The sequence below is a fragment of the Spinacia oleracea genome, chromosome 3 (assembly GCF_020520425.1).
Source record: "Spinacia oleracea cultivar Varoflay chromosome 3, BTI_SOV_V1, whole genome shotgun sequence".
NCBI lineage: Eukaryota > Viridiplantae > Streptophyta > Magnoliopsida > Caryophyllales > Amaranthaceae > Spinacia > Spinacia oleracea.
Genome location: NC_079489.1, coordinates 154,535,978 through 154,544,501, shown reverse-complemented (window position 1 = coordinate 154,544,501; position 8,524 = coordinate 154,535,978). Strand labels below are relative to the sequence as shown.

Below are 8,524 nucleotides of genomic sequence, written 5' to 3'. Positions count from 1 at the left end.
TATTTGGAATCACACCTCTTCTTCGGTCCCCTCGCATATATTGATCATGCATATTCGAATAACTCATAAATGATGATCATGAATTGAGAAAAAATCTTGTGAAGATAAAGAAAAAAAAAGTCACCCAAATAGAACTTACGACCATGTAGTAAAATAACCAGGTAAGTGCTAGATGTTAGAATTAACCCAAATTAAATACTTCATACTAAATAAATCGGTATAATATAATTGTGGAAGCGTATCTTTCTCCATTGGATTGATGAGTGTTTGGTTTTGAATCTTCCAATTCTATATGGTCTCCCTTGATATTCTATTGATGATGGGATGTCAGAAAGAATAGAAAACCATATGAATCGGGGACCACAACCCTAACCCTAGTATATATGAAAGACCCTAACCCTATATATATATATATATATATATATATAGAAGAAGGCTCCCGTAAGAACACTTCTTACGGTGAGAACACTTCTTACGATAAGAACACTCTCTGTACCGTTGGATCGTTTCTAATTTGACCGCCTAAAATGAATCGATTTTAACAAATCTGGACCTTTAAAAATTTTACGGTTTGGATTTTAAACAAAAATAATTTTTTTTCTTCAGATTTCTGTTTCTCTCTCCCAATTCTTCTCTCTTTCTCTCTCCTCACTTCCTCTTCTATATTCAGATTTTCTCTCTCCACCACCAACGGTGGCCGCTCGTATCTCGCCGGTCGTCGGTCGCCGGTTGCCGATCGTAGTTCATCGGCGCTGCTCGTAGCTTTCCGGCGCCGCTCAAAGCTCGCCGCTAGCAGTTCGCCACCACCATCAATCGGCAAATTCGATTCAATCATCGCTAGCAACTCGCCGGCCACTCCTTCTCGCGGTGGTCGCAATTATCCAGTAAGAACATGTTCCTCCTCCCATTCATCAATCATCTCAATCGCAAATTCTAAATCGGCATTCTCGATTTATTAATCGATCAAAATCGAACAAAATTGAACGAAATCTGTTAAAAATTTCGAACGGGGTTGCTGGTGGCTGCGATCAGATCTGCGAATGAGTGTGAGTGATTGTTGGTGGCCTCTCGCCGACGACGCTGGTGACCTCTCGCCGCCTCCGCTGCTCGCAAGAATTCAATCACAGTGCCTTGTTCCTCCACCACGTCCCCTGTTTCCTACAAGCTCTTCTTCTTGATTCCCCTACATTCTTCGATTTCAGTCAATTCTTCGATTCTAAAATCAATCCGATCGGCAATTTCGGTAAGATTTTTTGAAATCAAAATTGATTTCAATCGATTTCTCATTTCAAAAATAAAAATCGATTTCAATTGATATCTCAATTCAAAAATTAAAATCGATTTCAATTTGGTGGCCGCAAATCAGATCTCGTTCGAGCGTATATCAGGATTTAGAGCATTGTTGGATGAAGTTAGAACATGTTTGAATAAAATTTGAACAAGGTTGAATAAAAGTTAGTACATTCTTGAATAAATTTATAACATATTTGATTAAAGTTAGAACATGCTTGTATAAAGTTAGAACATGTTTGAATAAATTTAGAACACTTTTAAATAAATTTAGAACATATTTGTATAAATTTATAACATGCTTGATTGGATTTAGAAATGCTTGAATAAATTTTGAACAATGTTCAATAAAGTTAGAACATGCTTGAATAAATTTTGAAACACGGTTGAATAAAGTTAGAACATGGTTGAATAAATTTATAACATGTTTAATAATTTTAGAACATGCTTGAATTAATTTAGAACATGCTTGATTGGATTTAGAACATGCTTGAATAAATTTAGAACATGGTTGAATAAATTTAGAACATGAGCTTGAACTTTTAGAACATGTATATATGTTGACTAGATTCCATGTTCTAAATTTAGAACATTGTTGGACAAATTTAGAACATGGTTGAATAAAATTTGAACATGGTTGAATAAAATTTGAACATGGTTGAATAAATTTAGAACATGAGCTTGAAAATTGAGAACATGGTTGAATAATTTTAAAACATGCTTGAATTAATTTATAACATGAGTTTGAAAATTTAGAACATGGTTGAATAAAATTAGAACATGCTTGAATAAATTTATAACATGGTTGAATAAATTTATAACATGGTTAAACAAATTTAGAACATCGTTGAATAAATTTAGAACATGCTCGAATAAATTTAGAACACGAGCTTGAAAATTTAGAACATTTATATATGTATGTGTTGACCTGTTCTAAATTTAGAACATGCCTGCGTAACTTTAGAACATAGTTGAACAAATTTAGAACATCTTCGAATAAATTTAGAACATCGTCGAATAAATTTAGAACATGCTTGAATAAATTTAGAACATTAGCTTGAAAATTTAGAACATGGTTGAATAAATTTAGAACATGGTTAAACAAATTTAGAATTTTTTTGAATAACTTTAGAACATGGTTAACAAAATTTATAACGTGCTTGAATAAATTTAGAACATTCAGAGTGTGAAAGTGTTCTTACCGTAAAAAGTGCTCTTACAGGATCCCTCCCCTATATATATATATATATATATATATATATATATATATAGAGAGAGAGAGAGAGAGAGAGAGAAAGAGAGAGGCTCCCGTAAGAACACTTCCTTACGGTAAGAACACTTTTTAATAATGGCATTTTTGTAATTATTATTAACAAATACACCCAATTTTTATTTTCACGCCATTTTTTTTCATTTCAGAATGTCTTTCTCTCTCTTCTATTCTTCCCTCTCTCTCTTCAATTCTCCCTCCGGTCGTAGCCACCACCAACGCTCGGCGGTCGCCGGTCACTTCTCACCGGGCGCTGCTTGCGGTGGTGATTCCTTCGCTGAAATCCAGCGACGCCGCCGCGAACACCTTGCTCCTCCAATTAATCAATTGATTGATTCTCAAATCTCAATCGCAAATTCTCAATCAGCATTCTCGATTTGTTATTCGAACAAAATTGCACCAAAATTGAACGAATCGAACAATATTTTTGAAAGGTGTTGCTGGTGGCCGCGAATCAGATCGTCGTTGTTGCTGGTGGCCACAAATCAGATCTGCGAATAAGAACACGTGATTGCTGGTGGCCTATCGTCGCCGCCGCCGTGGCTGCTCTTTTCTCGCCGCCCTCGCCGCCCTCGCTACTCACCTCTCACCGTCGCTGCTGCTCGCAACCATTCAATCGCAGCCTTTGCTCGGTTAATTCAATCGTTGGTGTTCTCAATCGATTTCAATCGATTAGAAAATCAAATCGATCGGCAGTTCGGTAAGATTTTTCGAAATCAAGATTGATTTCAATCGATTTATCAATTCTGAAATAAAAATCGATTTCAATCGATTTCTCAATTGAAAAATTAAATTGATTTCAATTTTGGTGGCGGCGAATCAGACATTTGAGCGTATATCAAGATTTACATCTTTGAGCATATATCATGATTAATATCTTGTTTTATTCTGAATTTGTTTCAAAGTTGCAGCTATTTTGAGTGAATTTTGGAAAAGCCGATTGTGTTTAAATTGAAGAGATGATAGAAATTGCTGAATTTTGGAGATCGTCATGGTTTTGCTGTATATTCGAATGTTAATTTAAAGTTTTACTTCTAATTTCTCATGACATACAGAGTAACTCACTCCAATTGCAAAATCAAGTCGAAAATAAAGTTAGAACATCTTTGAATAAATTTAGAACACTGTTAGATGAAGTTAGAACATGCTTGAATAAATTTTGAATACGGTTGAATAATGTTAGTACATGCTCGAATAAATTTAAAACATATTTGAATAAAGTTAGAACATGCTTAAATAAAGTTAGATTATGCTTGATTAAAGTTAGATTATGCTTGAATAAAGTTTGAACATGTTTGAATAAATTTATAACATGTTTGAATAAATTTATAACATGTTTAATAATTTTAGAACATGTTTAATAATTTTAGAACATGCTTGAATTAATTTTGAAATACGGTTGAATAAAGTTAGAACACCCTTAAATCTTGAATAAATTTAGAACATGCTTGAATAAATTTAGAACATGCTTGAATAAATTTAGAACATGATTGAATAAATTTATAACATGTTTAATAATTTTAGAACATGCTTGAATTAATTTAGAACATGAGCTTGAATTTTTAGAATATGTATATGTGTTGACTAGGTTCTCATGTTCTAAATTTAGAACATTGTTGAATAAATTTAAAACATCCATTGAATAAATTTAGAACATCGTTGAACAAATTTAGAACATGGTTGAAAAATTTAGAACATGCTTGAATAAATTTAGAACATGAGTTTGAAAATTTAGAACATATATATGTATATTTGTTTACTAGGTTCTCATGTTCTAAATTTAGAACATTGTTGAATACATTTAGAACATGCTTGAATAAATTTAGAACATCGTTGAACAAATTTAGAACATCGTTGAATAAATTTAGAACATGCTTGAATAAATTTAGAACATGAACTTGAAAATTTAGAACATGGTTGAATATTTTTAGAACATGCTTGAATTAATTTAGAACATGAGCTTAAAAATTTAGAACATGGTTGAATAAAATTAAAACATGCTTGAATATATTTAGAACATGGTTGAACAAATTTAGAACATGGTTGAACAAATTTAGAACATCGTTGAATAAATTTAGAACATGGTTGAATAAATTTAGAACATGGTTGAATAAATTTAGAACATGGTTGAACAAATTTTGAACATGGTTGAACAAATTTAGATCATAGTTGAACAAATTTAGAACACGGAGAGTATAAAAGTGTTCTTACCATAAGAAGTGTTCTTACCGGATCTATATATATATATATATATATATATATATAGGGTCTTTCATATCTCCTATTAAGCCCATCATAAAATAAGGTATAGAGAAGTGGGTCTCTCCACATATTAGCTCATACCAATAACATACCTATAAGCCCACTATACTTAAATATAAAACCGACCAATATTATGGACTAACTTTTTAAGATAGTTTTTATACACAAACGGTCATACATGTAGGCCCATGTGATTATTTCTAACACTAGATTGTTTTCAAACAAACAAACAATTAAAATGGTTAAAAGAGAGATCGACATACGCATTAGTAGTTTCGATTTTTAAATACAGTAGGCATAGTTGTATGGATATGAAATTGAGATTAAGAACATTATTAAAATACACATTTTTTTTTTTTATCAAGTGACCAGATTTTAGAATGAAGACTTAGTTAACCAAACTACAATTAGCAATGAGCTAATGAAGACTTCACGTACACATCTAACAACATCCATCCATAATAGGAAAAACAATTTATTTTTCTAGAAGAAAAAATTAACCAGGTAGTTAAACTCCATCTTGTCAAACAAAATATATATACTTCACAATCTTTTCAATTGTATAACGAACTATATACTACCTCAGTTTCATAAAGTTCTTTACAGTTACTATTTATACGAACTCCTATGCAATATTTAACTACTAATATATCCAATTTCGTATGTGCAAAAAGTATAAAAAATTAATATTCCGAAAATGCATACCAAGACCAATCTAATAAGATATTACGTGTAACATTTTGGCGTGAATTTACTGTAAAAATTTACATAGCTTGGATACATTTTCGAAAAGGATGTATATGTGGAGTGCATAAACACCAGTACCCTACTTGCAAGTTGGAAAGGACACTTCCCTACTTGCAAGTTGGAAAAGAAACTTCATATCAAGTAATAATTTCTCATTTCAAAGTAATAATTCTTTCTCTATACAAAAGGTCTTGCGCGCACAAGGTGTACAATAAATTTATTGTACACCAAGATAACTTTAACTATTTTTTTTGTAACTTTAACTTAGTTTTGATTAACTTTTATATTAGTAAAAAAAAATTGATGGATAAATATTTTAAAGGATTAAATTATTAATTTTATACATTATTAGTGATGTTGAAGAAATAAGTTTTACTAAAATAAAAAAAATTATCACTTAAAAATATATAACTGTGAGGGGGTCGAAAAAGCACGAGGCTAATGCGTGACCTCGTCCCTCGTGGGTGTGACGATTCTTTTTATTCAATCAATTGTAATTGGATTTCCTGTGTCTTTACACCCTATTGACTAGTAGTATAGGAGTCGCCATTCAGTTTTTAACAACAATGAGAAAAACTGACAAAACCCGGTTATCGTGACATAAAGGGAGTGCGATTATGTTTGACCACGACGGCCGTAGGTTCCCTTGTGATCCCTGGTGTGGGGATCTCTCAACATACACCCGCAAGGTAGAGATTGAGGGTTCGGGGGACTGTAACTACCGAGAGGAGTACTTCGCTCGTCGATAACTCCAGAGGCAGAATATCTTTACTAACTCAGCATAAATAATTGAAGGGACATGCGTTAACTATTAAACTAATCTGAGTTGATTTTAGCAATATGCAACATATAATACTAGATCAATCGCGATTATCTGATTTAAGTAGCATTAAGGGACCTAGCATGATAATCCAATTTCCCGAAAATATTATATTTATTAGGCGTGATAGAACAATCAGATTTAGTTAGTTTAACAGTTCATAAAAAGGGCGAGGAAAACAATTAAATCATCGCGAAGAGGCACATTACGATGCACCCTTGAGAGGTGCGTCACGGTTCTCAGAAAACTAACCACTTTGACTTTGCTATTTCTCCTTTTTATTTAACGAATCTCAATTATGGGACAGGATACGTTCTGTTCGATTTATGGATCGATTGCGACAGAACGCGTGAACAATTTCGCAGCGTGATGCTTAGGCTAAGGGTTGGAGTCAATACTCAGAATATAATTGTGTGTTGTGTGTGTTCCTTTCACGTCGAATTTGGGGCTGTATTTATAGGGAAGAGTTCGTGGAAAGATAGAATTGCAGAGTTCTAATCCACAAAGAATTAGGAAAAAAACACGTACCCAGGTATTTTCAGCGCCCAGGCCTGGGCGCCGAAGATTTCGGCGCCCAGAGCCAGGCGTTGAAAATAGGGTCTGGACTGTTTTCTTAGTCAGATTCGGATTCCTGAAATTCGTAGAGTTTGAGACATAATCGAGTCTTTTAGTGCGTATCAATTTCATGAAGGAATGCGTCTGGGCCCGTTACGAACTCTAGGCTCGTTAGGATTTTAATTAATACGTAACTCTTATTTCCGAATCATATTAGGAATAGGATTCTCGCAGTTTTCTATCTCATTTAGGATTTATGTTGGAGTGCAACGCCTAATTCTGACAGGTTTCTATCTTTTATGACTTGCCACTTTTAACAGCTGCCCATTACGGCAATTACTATTTTTAGCAGGTTTCCATAAATAGCAGGTTTCGGGTGAAATGAAAAGGGGAATTGAGATTCGTTTATTTTATAGGAGATGCGTTGTCAAGTGGAGATTTACGCTTTCATCATCGAACCTTTCCCTTTCTGGAATGGGGACAAAAGTAGGTGTCTACAGTTAGCCCCCACTTTGACTGAGTCTTGGAGTAAGACGATGGTCAAAGTATTAGACGGAGTGCGTCACACAAGCCCTGGTGTATGTGACCTGTTTTGCGAGGGTCTCACGAGCCCCCGAGTGATAACATTTGACTTAAGGGTCATCACTTGAAATGTCGACATATCCCTCACGTGTCATTGGGATTTGTCAACTGGCAGTATAGAAACTTCCTCACTTTGTCATTGGAAGGATCTAAAGGTGCGTAAAAACTCCCTCACTTTGTCATTGGGAGTAGCTACAGATGTTTTCAAAATCAAAGCTATAAAGTGTAATTGGGCCTGGCCAAGCCCAATCACGAGGTAAAAATGTTTTTAAAGATTCTCATTTTCAGGGCTAGCTAAACGAGAAAACCCCCTTGTTTTTATGGGACGTAAAACGAAGGAAAATCCAGCACATCGCTCTTTTTTGGAAAAAACGGAAAACCAATCCTTTTAATTTTTGGAAAAGGGAAAACCAGAAAAAGTTATCGCTGCAGCGACTAAGGACCTGCACGGTTAGTGATGCAGACCCCGCCGACTAAAGATGGCGAGCCTGTCCGCTAAGGGTGGACACCCCGTCCGATAGAAGTGGACGAATCTGTTTTTGAATTTTGAAAATAAGGACCTACGCGGCTTGTGACGTAGACCCCGCCGGCTAAAGACGGTGAACCTGTCCGCTAAGGGTGGACACCCCGTCCGATAAAAGTGGACGAATCTGTTTTGAAATTTGTTTTGTGTTTTTTTGAAAATAAGGACCTACCTACCCATGTCTCATGGAATGACTCTAAGCAAGACTCAGTGCCCAAAAACACTTGATGAGCGTAGACGAATGAATGGGATTCCATATGCATCATTGATTGGTTCAATAATGTATGCTATGATATGTACACGCCCGGATGTTGCGTACGCACTCAGTGCTACGAGCAGATACCAGTCAGACCCAGGAGAGGCGCATTGGACTGCTGCCAAGAATATTCTGAAGTACCTGAAAAGGCACAAAGATGACTTCCTGGTCTATGGTGGAGATGATGAATTAATTGTTAAAGGCTATACGGACGCAAGT

At 34.7% G+C, this 8,524-nt stretch overlaps 1 long non-coding RNA gene across 1 annotated transcript; it reads left to right on the top strand.

Moving 5' to 3' along the window:
• The first annotated feature begins 616 nt into the window (after positions 1-616).
• Positions 617-3,605, top strand: LOC110780144 (uncharacterized). The gene is made up of 2 exons (XR_002531366.2): positions 617-1,243; positions 2,710-3,605. It is a non-coding gene; the product is annotated as an uncharacterized lncRNA (long non-coding RNA).
• Positions 3,606-8,524: the final 4,919 nt, after the last annotated feature.